Source organism: Diceros bicornis, chromosome 3, assembly GCF_020826845.1.
Source record: "Diceros bicornis minor isolate mBicDic1 chromosome 3, mDicBic1.mat.cur, whole genome shotgun sequence".
Lineage (NCBI taxonomy): Eukaryota > Metazoa > Chordata > Mammalia > Perissodactyla > Rhinocerotidae > Diceros > Diceros bicornis.
The window spans coordinates 48932698-48946645 of NC_080742.1; the positions used below are offsets into that span (position 1 = coordinate 48932698).

General features: G+C 37.7%; 1 pseudogene; it reads left to right on the top strand.

The window, feature by feature from the left end:
- Positions 1-5783: 5783 nt before the first annotated feature.
- Positions 5784-7227, top strand: LOC131399858 (ATP synthase subunit alpha, mitochondrial-like; annotated as a pseudogene).
- Positions 7228-13948: the final 6721 nt, after the last annotated feature.

Consider the following 13948-nt stretch of genomic DNA (forward strand, 5'->3'; position numbering starts at 1 on the left):
ACATCTGTCCCCATCTTCCTCCACTTTATATGGGGTGCCGCCACAGCATGGCTTGACAAGCGGTGCCTCGGTGCGCGCCTGGGATCTGAACCCGGGCCGCCAGCAGTGGATCGCGTGCACTTAACCGCTAGGCCACTGGGCCGGCCCCCTAATTTTCTTATTTCTTATAGGAAACAAATGGCACTATCACATTATGCAATCAACTAATATATATATTTTTAAACAGTTCGACAGAGTGCTCTGAAGGAACTGCTCCAAGGCGTGTGAGTTTATTTTATTTTATTTTTGAGGAAGATTGGCCCTGAGCTAACATCTGTTGCCAATCTTCCTCTTTTTTTTTCCTTTTTTCTCCCCGAAGCCCCAGTATATAGTTGTATATCATAGTTGTAGAGTTGTAGTTCTTCTCCATGGGATGCCACCTCAGCACGGTTTGATGAGCGGTGTGTAGGTCTGCGCCCAGGATCCAAACCTGCGAACCCCAGGCTGCTGAAGTGGAGCGTGCGAACTTAACCGCTACGCCATCAGGCCAGCCCCCTCAGCTAATATTTTTAAGTCACACTAAGAACTGTGCACATCCTATTCTGAAGGCAAATTATACACATTGCTTAAAAGGAATGAAAATTTATAATGCTTTTCAAATTCCTGTTACAAGTCCCTCTCTTTCTTCAAATTATATTTACTTGCTACTTAATATATCTACTTGGAGAAAGCTTGCTCACTGAACCTGCTTCAAACACAGCAAGGTTGAAAGAATATTTCCACCATCTAGATTCTACCATTATTTTATTTTATTTTTTTTTAAAGATTTTATTTATTCATCTTTTTCCCCCCAAAGCCCCAGTAGATAGTTGTATGTCATAGGTTCACATCCTTCTAGTTGCTGTACGTGGGACTCGGCCTCGGGTTGGTCAGAAAAGTGGTGCCTTGGGGCGCGCCCGGGATCCGAACCCGGGCCGCCAGCATCAGAGCGCGCGCACTTAAGCGCTAAGCCACGGAGCCGGCCCTACCATTAATTTTTTATTATACTTTGCCACATCTATCCATTAATCTATTTTATTTTTTTATGCTTTTTGAAACAAATTACAGTTATCAGCACACTTCACCCTAAGTACTATAGCATGTATATCGTTAACTAGAGGTCAATATTTAAAGTTTCTTCTTTTGATGTAAAATTTATATACAATAAAATGCACAAATTTTAAGTGTACATTAGCTGAGTTTTGACAAGTGTATTAACCTGCTACCCAAACTCTTGTTAATATATAGAACATTACCATCACACCAGAGAGGCCCCTCAGACCTTTCCAAGTCAAATCCCATCCCCACCCCGCTGCACCAAGGCAATTTTTTCCACCATAGATTAATTTTGCTTATTCTAGAATTTTGTATTATTGGAATCATACAGTATGTACTCTTGTGTCTGGCTGCTTTTGCTCATCATAATGTTTTCATTTACGGTGTTGTGTGTGTCAGTAATTTGTTTATTGCTGAGTAGCACTTCATTGTATGAATATAACATAGTTTGTGTATCCTTTCTCCTATTTATGAACATCTGGGCTGTTTCTAGCTTTTGGCTATTATGAATAAAGCTGCTATGAACATTCTCATAGAAGTCTTTTTGTGAACATAAGTTTTCTTCTTTGGAATGAGTACCTAGGAGTGAAATTACTGGGTCATATGGTAAGTATATTAAGAAATAGACTTTTTTCCCAAAGTGGTTGTGCCATATTCTCACTAGTAATAGAGTTTTGAGTGGATGTCCCCACATTCCCTCATGCTCACAGTAGGTAATAGGTAATAGAAGGGTTATAATACCTCACTCCTTTGAAACAATCACTCCATTGTGCCCATAGAACTTAGTTGTAGATTATGAGAAAACTCATACAATGATGTGTGTGGGGGTCCTGAACTGCTCATGCATACAATGGACAAAAGAACATTCTACCACCAGAGGGATGAAAAAGAGTTGTCTTTAAGACAGAGAATAAAGGGACTAATAGAATGGACTTTTGGTCAGCCTCTGTCTTTTGGTGTCCCAAAATTTGTCTCATTGCTAATTATAAAGTAAGGCCTAGCCCAGAGGAGAGAGTCATTCTTGGGCAATACTCTAAACCAAGTTCCTACCTATTTCCCTGAGAATAATTGTATATTTTTTTGCTTGTATTGTAGATTTACTATACACATCTCAGGTACCTGGTTAGAATGGGTTTTTAATTTCTATTCCATATTCCTCTCAGTTTTCATTGTTTTCTTTATTCTGTTAATGTGGTGAATTGCATTGATTGATTTTCAAATATTAAACCAACCTTGCATTCAATGTTATAATGTATTGTTCTTTTTATATGTGATTGGATTCAATTTGCTACTATTTTGTTTTAGGGATTTTTATTTTTTTATTTATTTTATTTTATTTTATTTTTTTAGAGGAGGATTAAAGATTTTATTTATTTATTTATTTCCCCCCAAAGCCCCAGTAGATAGTTGTATGTCACAGCTGCACATCCTTCTAGTTGCTGTATGTGGGACGCGGCCTCAGCATGGCCGGAGAAGCGGTGTGTCGGTGCGCGTCTGGGATCCGAACCCAGGCCGCCAGCAGCGGAGCATGTGCACTTAACCGCTAAGCTACCGGGCTGGCCCTAGGGATTTTTAAATCAATAGATTTATGAGATTTATGAGAATAATTGGTCTGTAATTTTCCTTCCTTATAAGTCCTTCTTAAGTTTTGGTATTGAGTTTATTCTGGCATCATAAAACAAGTTGAGAAGTATTCTCTACAAGAGCATGTATAAGATTGAGATTATTTCTTTGTTAATCTAGAAGAAGTCACTAGTGAAGTGATATGGCCTGGAGATGTTTTAGGGGAAGGTCTTTAATTATGGGTTCATTTTCTTTAATAGGTATAGGGCTGGGGCCGGCCCTCTGGCTTAGCAGTTGGGTGCGCATGCTGCGCTACTGGCGGCCTGGGTTCGGATCCCAGGCGCGCACCGACACACCACTTCTCTGACCATGCTGAGGCCGCATCCCACATACAGCAACTAGAAGGATGTGCAACTACAACATACAACTATCTACTGGGGCTTTGGGGAAAAAAAAAAGGAGGAGGATTGGCAATAGATGTTAACTCAGAGCCGGTCTTCCTCAGCAAAAAGAGGAGGATTAGCATGGATGTTAGATCAGGGCTGATCTTCTTCACAAAATAAATAAATAAATAAATAATAGGTATAGGGCTATTTAGATTTTCTTTGTATATTTGTGTTAGTTTTAGTAAGTTAGTCTTTAAATTTTTATTGCTCATTTAAATTTTCAAATTTATTGGCATAAAGTTGTTGATAATATCTTCTTATTACCTTTTTATTTATTTATTTATTTATTTTTTTGTGAGGAAGATCAGCCCTGAGCTAACATCCATGCCAATCCTCCTCTTTTTGCTGAGGAACACTGGCCCTGAGCTAACATCTATTGACAATCCTCCTCCTTTTTTTTTTCCATTTTTCTCCCCAAAGCCCCAGTAGATAGTTGTATGTTGTAGTTGCACATCCTGCTAGTTGCTGTACGTGTGACGCCCCCTCAGCATGGCCAGACAAGCAGTGCCTTGGTGTGTGCCCAGGATCCGAACCCAGGCTGCCAGTAGCAGAATGCACGCACTTAACCACTAAGCCATGGGGCCGGTCCCCTCTTATTATCTTTTTAACATCTATGATTTGTAATGATGTCACCTTTCATTTTTATTCGTTTTTGCTTGCTCTTTCATTATTTCTTAGATAAAAGGTAGCATTCTATATGCATTATCTGTGATATGATTTATGCATTTAACGATATATTCTGGAGATCACTCCATAGCAGTATTCATTTTTTTACTGCTGCATAGGACTTCATTATATGGCTGTTCATGCAACTAGTCTCCTATTAATGGATATTTGCTTTGTTTCCAGTCTTTTTGCCGCAAGAAATAGTGCTGAAGGGAATACCTTTGTACATGTGTATTTTTAAAAGATTGTTGCTGGTTATGATCTCACTTATATGTGGAATATAAAAACAAATAAACAAACCAAGCTCATAGATACAGAGAACAGATTGGTGGTTGCCAGAGATGGGAGTTAGGGGGCAGGGTGAGAGAAATGGGTAAAGGGAATCAAAAGGTACAAACTTCCAGTTATAAAATATATAAGTCATGGGGATGTAATGTACAACATGGCAACTATAGCTAATAATACTGTATTGCATATTTGAAAGTTGCTAAGAGAGTAAATCATAAAAGGTCATAACACAAGAAAAAAATTTGTAACTATGTATGGTGATGGATGTTAACTAGATTTATTTGGTGATCATTTAGCAATATATACAAATATTGAATCATTATCTTGTACACCTGAAACTAATATAATGTTTTATGTCAATTATATCTCAATAAAGAATTTTTTTTGCTAGTTTTATCTTTGGGATAGATTCCTAGAAATGGGATTTCCTAAAAATAGGGGAGGGGTGATAGCTATAGATTAAAAGAAATTTAAGAGATATAACAACCAAATACAATAGATGATCCTTGATTGGATCCTGCTATGGAAAAATGAGCTATAAAAACATTTTGAGGACATGGGTAAATTTAAATATAGACTGGGTATGAGATGAAATTAGGGAGCTATTTTGATGTTGTTGGGGTGATAACACCATTGTATTTAGATAGAAGAACGTCAATTTTTTTTTAGGTGTGTACAGTATTTTGGCATGAAATATCATAATGTGTGACACTTATTTGGAAACAGCTCAACCACAGTAATAAAAAATGAAATATAGATAGGTTGATAAATCAATAAATCTAATATGACAAAATGTTAACAATGGTTGAACCTAAGTAGTGGATTTATAGGTGTTCATTATACCATTTTTCTTTTTGCTTTTGTATATGTTTGAAAATTTCATAATAAAAAGTTAAAAATAAAAGATCATATAAAAATGGTTTTATCTTTCTATTGTTTTATCTAAAAATTGAATTATTTGGGGGCCGGCCTAGTGGCGTAGCAGTTAAGTTCATGTGCTCTGCTTTGGCGGCCTGGGGTTTGCTGGTTTGGATCCTAGGCGTGGTCCTATGCACCTCTCATCAAGCCGCGCTGAGGCAGCGTCCCACATAGAGCAACTAGAAGGATGTACAACTATAATATACAACTATCTGCTGGGGCTTTGGGGAGAAAAAAGGAGAAAAGGAGGAAGATCGGCAACAGATGTTAGCTCAGGGCCAATCTTCCTCAAAAAAATAAAATTAAATAAAAAAATAAAATTAAAAATATTGAATTATTCCTTTTATCCTTATGTTGTGACCTTCTTTATTCATAATAAGCATTTTTTTTCTTAAAAGTACGTTTTGTCTGATACTGATAAAATTATCTTATAATACTAATATACTACCTCAAATAGTATATCTTAGGCTGGCCCAGTGGCGTAGTGGTTAAGTTTGGCACGCTCCACTTCAGCAGCCTGGGTTCACAAGTTCAGATCCCGGACATAGACCTACACCATTCATCAGCCATGCTGTGGTGGCAACCCACATATAAAATAGAGGAAGATTGGCCCAGATGTTAGCTCAGGGCTAATTTTCCTCAAGCTAAAAAGGAAGAAGATTCGCAGCAGATGTTAGCTCAGCGCAAATCTTCCTCAGCAAAAAAAAAGAAAAAGAAAGAAAGAAAGTATATCTCAAATACTAGTGTAATTTCTTTTGGTTAATATTTGCTTGGGAGTCAGTTGAGAGGCTGCAGCTGCAGAGGAAGCACCCAAGGAGAGCTGCAAAGATGCTGTCTGTGCATGTGGCCTTGGGCCATGGCCTGCATTCTTCCTCAGCAGGCCAGCTGGTCTCTAAAAATGCTTTGGGATCATTTTTCATTGCCACAAAGAAGCTCCATGCCTCTAACACTTGTCTTCAGAAGACTAGCACTGCTGAGGCGTCCTCTGTTCTCAAAAAGTGTATTCTTGAAGTTAATACCTCTGTTGACCTTGAAGAGATTAGGTGTGTCTCAAGTATTGATGGTGGTATTGCTCGAGTACATGGGTTGAAGAATGTTCAAGCAGAAAAAATGGCAGAATTTTCTTCAGGCTTAAAGGGTATGTCTCTGAACTTGGAACCGGACTATGTTGGTGGGTTGTCATGTTTGGAAATGATAAACTGATTAAGGAAGGAAATATTGTGAAGAGTACAGGAGCCATTGTGGACATTCTAGTTGCGAGAAACTATTGGGTCGTGTAGTAGATGCCTTGGTAATGTTATTAATGGAAAGGGTCCAGTTGGTTCCAAGACCTGTAGGCCAGTTGGCCTGAAAGCCCTTGGAATCATTCCTCCAAACTCTGTGCAGGAACCAATGCAGACCGGCATTAAGCCTGTGCGGAGCTTGGTGTTGACTGGGTGTGGTCAGCATGAGCTGATTATTGGCGACTGACAGACTGGCAAAACATCAATGATTGACATGATCGTTAACCAGAAACGTTTCAATGATGAAGCTGATGAAAAGAAGAAGCTATACTGTATCTACATTGCTATTGGTCAAAAAAGATCCACTGTTGCTCAGTTGGTGAAGAGACTCACAGATGCCATGAAGTACACTATTGTCATTTTAGCTGCCGCTTCTGAGGCTGGCCCACGTCAGTACCTGACCTCTTATTCTGCCTGTTCTATGGGAGAATATTTTAGGGACAGTGGCAAACATGCTTTGATCATCTGTGATGAGTTATTCAAATAGGCTATTGCTTATCGTCAGGTGTCTCTGCTGCTCCGCAGACCCCTCTGCTGCTTGTGAGGCCTATCCTGGTGGTGTGTTCTACCTACACTCCCATCTGCTGGAGAGATCACCCAAAACGTATGATTCTTCTCGTGGTGGCTCCTTGACCACTTGACCAGTCATAGAAACACAAGTTGGTGATGTGTCTGTTTACATTCCAACAAATGTCTTGCCATCATTGATGGACAGATGGCGGTAAGCAGGTGGCGGTATCATGAAGCAGGAATTGGATCCTTATCGTGAGATTGCTGCTTTCGCCTGATTCGTTTCTGACCTCCATGTTGCCGCTCAGCAACTCTTGAGTCGTGGTGTGTATCTGAGTTGCTGAAGCAAGGACTATTCTCATATGGCTATTGAAGAACACGTGGCTCTTATCAAAGCCAGTGTAAGAGGGTATCTTGGTAAACTGGAACTGTTTCTATTTTATTTGTTTTTTTGCTGGAGAATTAACAATAAATGTTAAATGGCATGATAATTTATCCTAACTACTTCATTATGCTTTAAAGAACAAAAAAAAATTTCTTGTATAACCACAAAGCCATTTTTACATCTAACAAAATGAAATAAACATTTCTTAAGTTTTATTATGAACTATTAAAATTTCCCCAATTGTCTCAAAAAATGTCTTTTTACAATTATTTTTTCAAATTAGAATCAAAACAAGGTCCACATACTGAATTTGGTTCTTACAGTCTCTAAGATGTCTTTTCATCTGGGGGAGTGCTCCATTTCGCCCTCCCTTATTCCATTTATTTCTTAAAGAAACTGGGTCAGTAGTCCTGTAGAATGTCTCTATTGCATCCTTGTGGTATTTAATTTGCTTCTCCATCCTCTGTATTTCTTATAGTCTAAAAGTTAGATCTAAAGACTTGATTAAATTCTGTTTGAAATTTTTGACAAGAATACGTTATAGGTGATGTTATAGACTTCATATGATTTTATCACCTCAAGAGCCACATAGCGTCAGATTGTCTCACTTTTAGTAATGCTTAAATTGTTCAGGTGGTGACAGCCTGATTCCTTCACTGTAAAGTTTCCCAACAATCTTTCGCCTAATGATTTTAGTATCTACTGATGACCATTGTCTGATTCATTTTGAAATAATTAGGGTTTGGAAGATGGTGAGTTTCTAATTTGATAATTTCTTTTACATTTTTTAGCTAGAATTCTTCTGTATAGAAGAACTTGCCTACATCTATTAGGATTATTTGGTTACCCTGAAATACTGTTCATATCAGAAAGGCAGGAAAGATCTTTATTTCCTTTTAATTATCCAGTTTTAGAGTAATGTATTGGTTACCTAGCAACCTCTATGTTGTCCATAGAATCTCTCTCTCTGCTTTTTTCCTTTTTTGAATATCACTGTGAACTCATGACTTTACACATTCAGTGTATTTCTATGTATTGCAATCATTCAATATTGAAATTATTCTATTCAGGGTACAAGGGGGAAACTTTTGAGGTTTCTGTATTCACTTGATATGGCAATATTCGCTTTTGATAGCTTCCTCACTTTCTGGCACAATGAGATATCCCAAGCTCAATTGGTACATTTCCTGGAATTGGCTGTTTGTCCAAAAAGCCCTGAGTTCTTTTAGTGTAAAATGGTGTTTTGAGACCATAATGTGGGATTCTTTGTGCTACTAGATTATCATTACTTCTTGGCCTTTTCAGTGGACAGAGCTAGAAAATAAGTAACTTTTAAAAAATAAAAAAATTACGAGTTTAAACTGATATTTACAACCACAAATTAAAATTACAAGGTTTTTTAACTGAACATTTTATGCTAAACATTATGCCCTTAACAGCTTTAACATAGTTTCTTAGCTGTATTATGTTAGAATATACATATATTAGTCTCAAAATAAAAATACAGTTGTTACTATTAACAATAAGACTACTAAATGAAACTAGATAATTTAAGATTTGTTTGCCTTTTTAATTGTTTTGTCCTAAGAATCTATCCTACTAAGAAATGTATAGTCAAAACATTTTGTTCTAAGTTCAACTGGAATAATTCTTTTCTCTGTGTGGTTTTGTCACCAAACAGATATACCATTAGGTTCATTTGTTTCAGTTTGTTTTCAAATTCTAGGCATTGGTTTTTATTTCCTTTTTAAATTTAGTTTTGTGTTTTGCTTACTACCTCTGTTGTGAAATACCTCTTTTACTTGTTTTCTGAGACACTACTTTTTTGTGTGTGGTATTTTTATTTTTTTCTGGCTCACTTGGGGCTTCTAGTCAGCCTCCTTTTCTGATTCCTCCTCCTCTTCCTGCTCTAAACTTTGGAGTGACCAGGACCTCTCCTCCACTGATATTCGCTTCCTAGTGAACACATCTTGTCCCGTGGTTTTAAATATCACCTATTTTCTGATCAATCTCAAATTTATGTCTCCTGCCTTGACTTCTTCCCTGAGCTGCCGATCTAGATATCCAACTTTTTATTCACTATCTGTACTTGACTGTCTAATAGGTAATTTAAACTTAACATGTCCAAAAGTGAACTCTCGATTTCCATCCAACTGTTCCTCTGTCAGTCTCCCCTATTTCAGTAAATGGCAACCCTGTCCTGTTGCTCAGGCCAAATACTTTGAAGTCATTCCTGATTCTTCTCTCTCACATCCCATAACTGATCCATTAATATATCCTGTCAGCTTCTACCTTTGAAATATATTAAGGATCTAAGCAATCTTCCGTTTCTCACCATCTCCACTGCCATCACCCCCGACTAAGGTGCTGTAAATTCGCCTGGATTATTGTAATAGCCTCATTACATCTCTTCCTGTTTCCATGTGTGCTTCTCCTTGATGAGCTATTCTCCACTTGCAGTCAGAGCGAGCTGTTAAAATCATTCCTTTGAAAACTCTCCAATATATTTCTTCAAAATAATCTGGGTTCAAGGAAAATGCATGGAGGTATAGACGAAACAAGACTGGCCATGTATTGCTAATCGTTGAAACTGGGTGATGGGAACATTAACTTCATTATAGTCGTCTCTATTTTTGTATATATTTGATAAATAAAACAAAACCAAAACTCTTCAAAGGCTTTATAATTGTCTATAACTGTACCAGTATGGTAGCCACAAGCCACATGTGGCTACCAAGCACTTGCAATGTGCTAGTCTGAATTTAATGTGCTGTGAGTAATAAATACATACTAGATTTTAAAGACTTAGTAAGAAAGAAAAAACGTAAAATATCTTGTTAATATTTTGTGATATTGATTACATAGTGAACTAATATTTCGGATATATTGTGTCAAATAAAATATATTATTAAAATTAATTTCACTTGTTTCTTTTTTTGTGTGTGAGGAAGATCAGCCCTGAGCTAACATCCAATGCCAATCCTCCTCCTGTTGCTGAGGAAGATTGGCCCTGGGCTAACATCTGTGCCCATCTTCCTCTACTTTATATGGGACGCTGCCACAGCATGGCTTGACAAGTGGTGCGTCGGTGCGCACCAGGGATCTGAACCCGCAAACCCTGGGCCACCGAAGTGGAGTGCGCACACTTAACCGCTTGCGCCACCAGGCCGGCCCCTTCACTTGTTTCTTTTTACTTTTTAAAATATGGCTACTGGAAATTTTAAAATTACATACGTGGCTCACATCATCTTTCCATTGGATCCATAAGGTCCTATATGATCTGGGCACCGCTTCCTTTCTGATCTCATCTCCTACTTTTTTTTCTATCCCTTGCTCACACCACTGCAACCACACTGATCTCTTTGCTTAGAGGAAGCAAAATACATTTCTGCCTCAGGACCTTTGCACTCGCTAATCTCTGCCTAGAGCTCTCTTTTTCAGTGTCTGTGTGGCTTACTGTCTTGTTTTCCTTCAGGCTTCTTCTCAAGTCACCTAAGTTTTCAGAGATACCTGATCTATATAACACCTCATTCCCTTCATTCTCTATTCCCCTTAATCTGCATTCTTTTTCTTTATAATACTTATCACTACTGACTTTCTTTGTTTTGTTCATTTGTCTTCATGTATTCTGAGCACCTAGCATAATGTTTATACAGCATAGGCATTTGGTAACAATTTGTAGAGCGAATGTCTATAGATTATGGAAATAATTATATCAAATTCAATACTGACTTCTTCTGCAGTAAGGTTCAGTTTCCCTAAATACATAAAGATTAAATATTCTTAGAGTAAAATAAACTTTAATTATAATTACATGAAATTCCCTGCATAAGAAAACAGATGTTTTATAAAATGATATAAGATGGCTGTTTTATGTTTTATTCCTTTCAAAGGAATTAAGGTAAAATAAATAATGTTATACTGATAAATTTATGTACATTTGTGTAATTAGTAAAAGAGTTTAGAGATACTTAAGAGGAATCCAAGAAAGTAAATAAAATACAGACCAAGACTTACGGGTCAGAAATGTTTTTTATCTGATAGATAATATCTCATTTCTCAAAGGAATTTTCTAAATCTTTTATTAGTCTGGCATTTTTATTGTATTAATGGTAATCTCGTAAATTGGGTCATGTTAAGGAGCTTAGAAATTTTTTTAGATACATTAAAATTTTTGTTGTGCTAGTAATTATAACAAAACTTGATCTGTTTATAAAATAACTTTTGAAGGCAGTCATTGTTCCTTATTTAAAGCTAAAACTATGACACAGGGAAAGGAACTATAAAAGGAAAAATGAAAAAGAACTATTTTTAACTTGTCAATTTTAAAATGTAAGATGACTAATATACTAATGAAATAATTTAAAAGCAAGGGGATCTTTTCCTTATCTGAATATATTTGCCTTTCTATTTTAATTTCAAATGGTCTTGGTCACAGCATCCTTTCAACTGTAACTGGAAAAATGAGACGACACCAACAAGGTATATCACAATTTGGATTGTGAAATTTCAATAGGCAGAACTCACAAATCAGGGCTAGCACTATATTAAAGACCTTTAACTAAGACTTTAAAAGTGTATCCTCAGTCAGTTTTTGGAATATTATTTTGTACTCATTTAACAAACATTTACTAAGTGTATATTGTGTATCAATACTGTACCAACTACCCAAGGTTACAAAACTATACTTTCATAGTGGCTGTGCTTCACTAAGAGCTAACTAAATGTCAAGTAAGTGCTTTACAAAGATTATTTTAGTTAATTCTCACAGGAGAGGTAATTTTATTACTCTCAATAACAAATGGGGAAACAGAGGCTTTCCAAAGAGTTCTGCTTTCAAAGAGTTCACCATCTGGAGGGATGAGAATAACAGTAGATATAACATAAAGTGCTAAATATTACAATAGAGAGTGCAGAAGAAGGTTTGCCTTTGGGGATGGGGATGAGGAAGGCCTTCCAGAGAAGAGGATGCTTGTTCTGAATTTGAAAGGCAGGGAGGAGTTTGCAAGGTGGAGAAGAGTGGAAAATATATGCAAAGACACTGAAATCTGAAATGATTTGAGCATTAGTGAAAATTTTTCTATAAGCTTTTGATTTATTCATTATATACCACACTTTCTTTCTTTTTCCTTCCTTTCCTTCCTTCCTTCCTTTTTCTTTCTTTCTTTCTTTCTCTCTTTCTCTCTTTCTCTCTTTCTCTCTTTCTCTCTTCTCTCTCTCTCTCTCTCTCTCTCTCTCTTTCTCTCTCTTCTCTCTCTCTCTCTCTGTCTCTCTCTCTCTCCCTCCCTCCCTCCCTCCCTCTCTCTCTCTCTCTCTCCCCCCCCCTCCCTCCCTCTCTCTCTTTCTTTCTTTCCTTCTTTCCTTCTTTCTTTATCAGCCCTGAGCTCACACCCATGCCAATCCTCCTCTTTTTGCTGAGGAAGACCGGCCCTGAGCTAACATCTATTGCCAATCCTCATCCTTTTTTTTTTTTCTCCCTTTTTTCCCCCAAAGCCCCAGTAGATAGTTGTATGTCATAGTTGCACATCCTTCTGGTTGCTGTTGTCTTTCCTTATTTAAACAAAGAGCTGGCTTGGGCAATGAAGGGACATCTCATTGAGTTGTTATCAAGGGCCTGGAGTGCTGTCAGGGCTTGTTAGGATTAGCATATTGATTAGAACTTCACGTTCCAGGTTTGGACCTTAGCTTTGCAGGTCTCTTGGGGGCGGATTCCGCATTGAATAGCAGATGGCTAAGAGAACAAATTCTGTACGAAATTGCCTGGGTTTACATCTCAGCTCTGCCACTTCTTACCAGCAGATATGACCTTGGGTAAATTACCTAACATTTTTATGCCTTAGTATCTTCATTCAAAAAAGAGAATCACAACAACAGAACCTAGTTCATCATAGAATTGTTATAAGGATAAAGGGAGTTAACATGTGTAAAGCTCTGAGAACAGTGCCTGGTACATGGGAAGTCCTACATAAGGACTAGTTACTAGTATTGCTTGAGACTGGTATTTAAACAGAAATGCTACTTTGTTCATTTAGAATGAACTTTGTTCCTTTCTAATGATGCTAGAGTCTCCTATCTCCTACTTTTTCGGTATTAAGACACCTGAGAAGCTAAATTTTGAATCAGAATGTTGTTTGGTGGGAATCAGCATAGACTATTTATCCTAGGCACTGGTAGAGGCCAGTGAGATATCCCCATGCCATAACAAAGAAAAGGTCTCTATGCATTGGGTTACTTCAGTCTCCCAGAATCATTATTTTACTCCTGTGTTTCTGTCTGCCCAGAGAGATATAGCGAGTGGGTTCAGAGTGGATGGAGAGAGAACTTGGAAAGAATCCCAGAAGTGCTAGATGTTAAGCCAAGATCTTTTTGATAAGACACCCAGAGTGACCTGTTTGAGGCACACTCTCTCTCCTACTACCTGCCCTGGGTGGAACATGCCTGGGGTTTCCCCAACTTGGAAGGCCTTTGTAATAGTCAAGGATCTACAGGAACTGCTCAGTGTCCCTGAAAGACTAGAGAAAGGCAAGGCTTTACTACAGAACTCTTGATACATTCTTTAGAACCCTCAGCTGAGTAGAAGTGGCTCAGGAACTTTACCTTGGGGCTCTCAAAGACATGATTCTCCAGGTTTCACTTGGAGGTGATGCTACAATAGGCCATCAGAGGCTCATGACATGACAGATAGAAAAGACTGTAGTGTTGAGGTACCCAATAACCTTTCAGTATATAGTCCTCCAAGATGCAGGCCATAAAATGCTTAAAAGAAGGGAAGGTATCTCACAATCCAAATAATATTCCAATATGTTCATACTGCT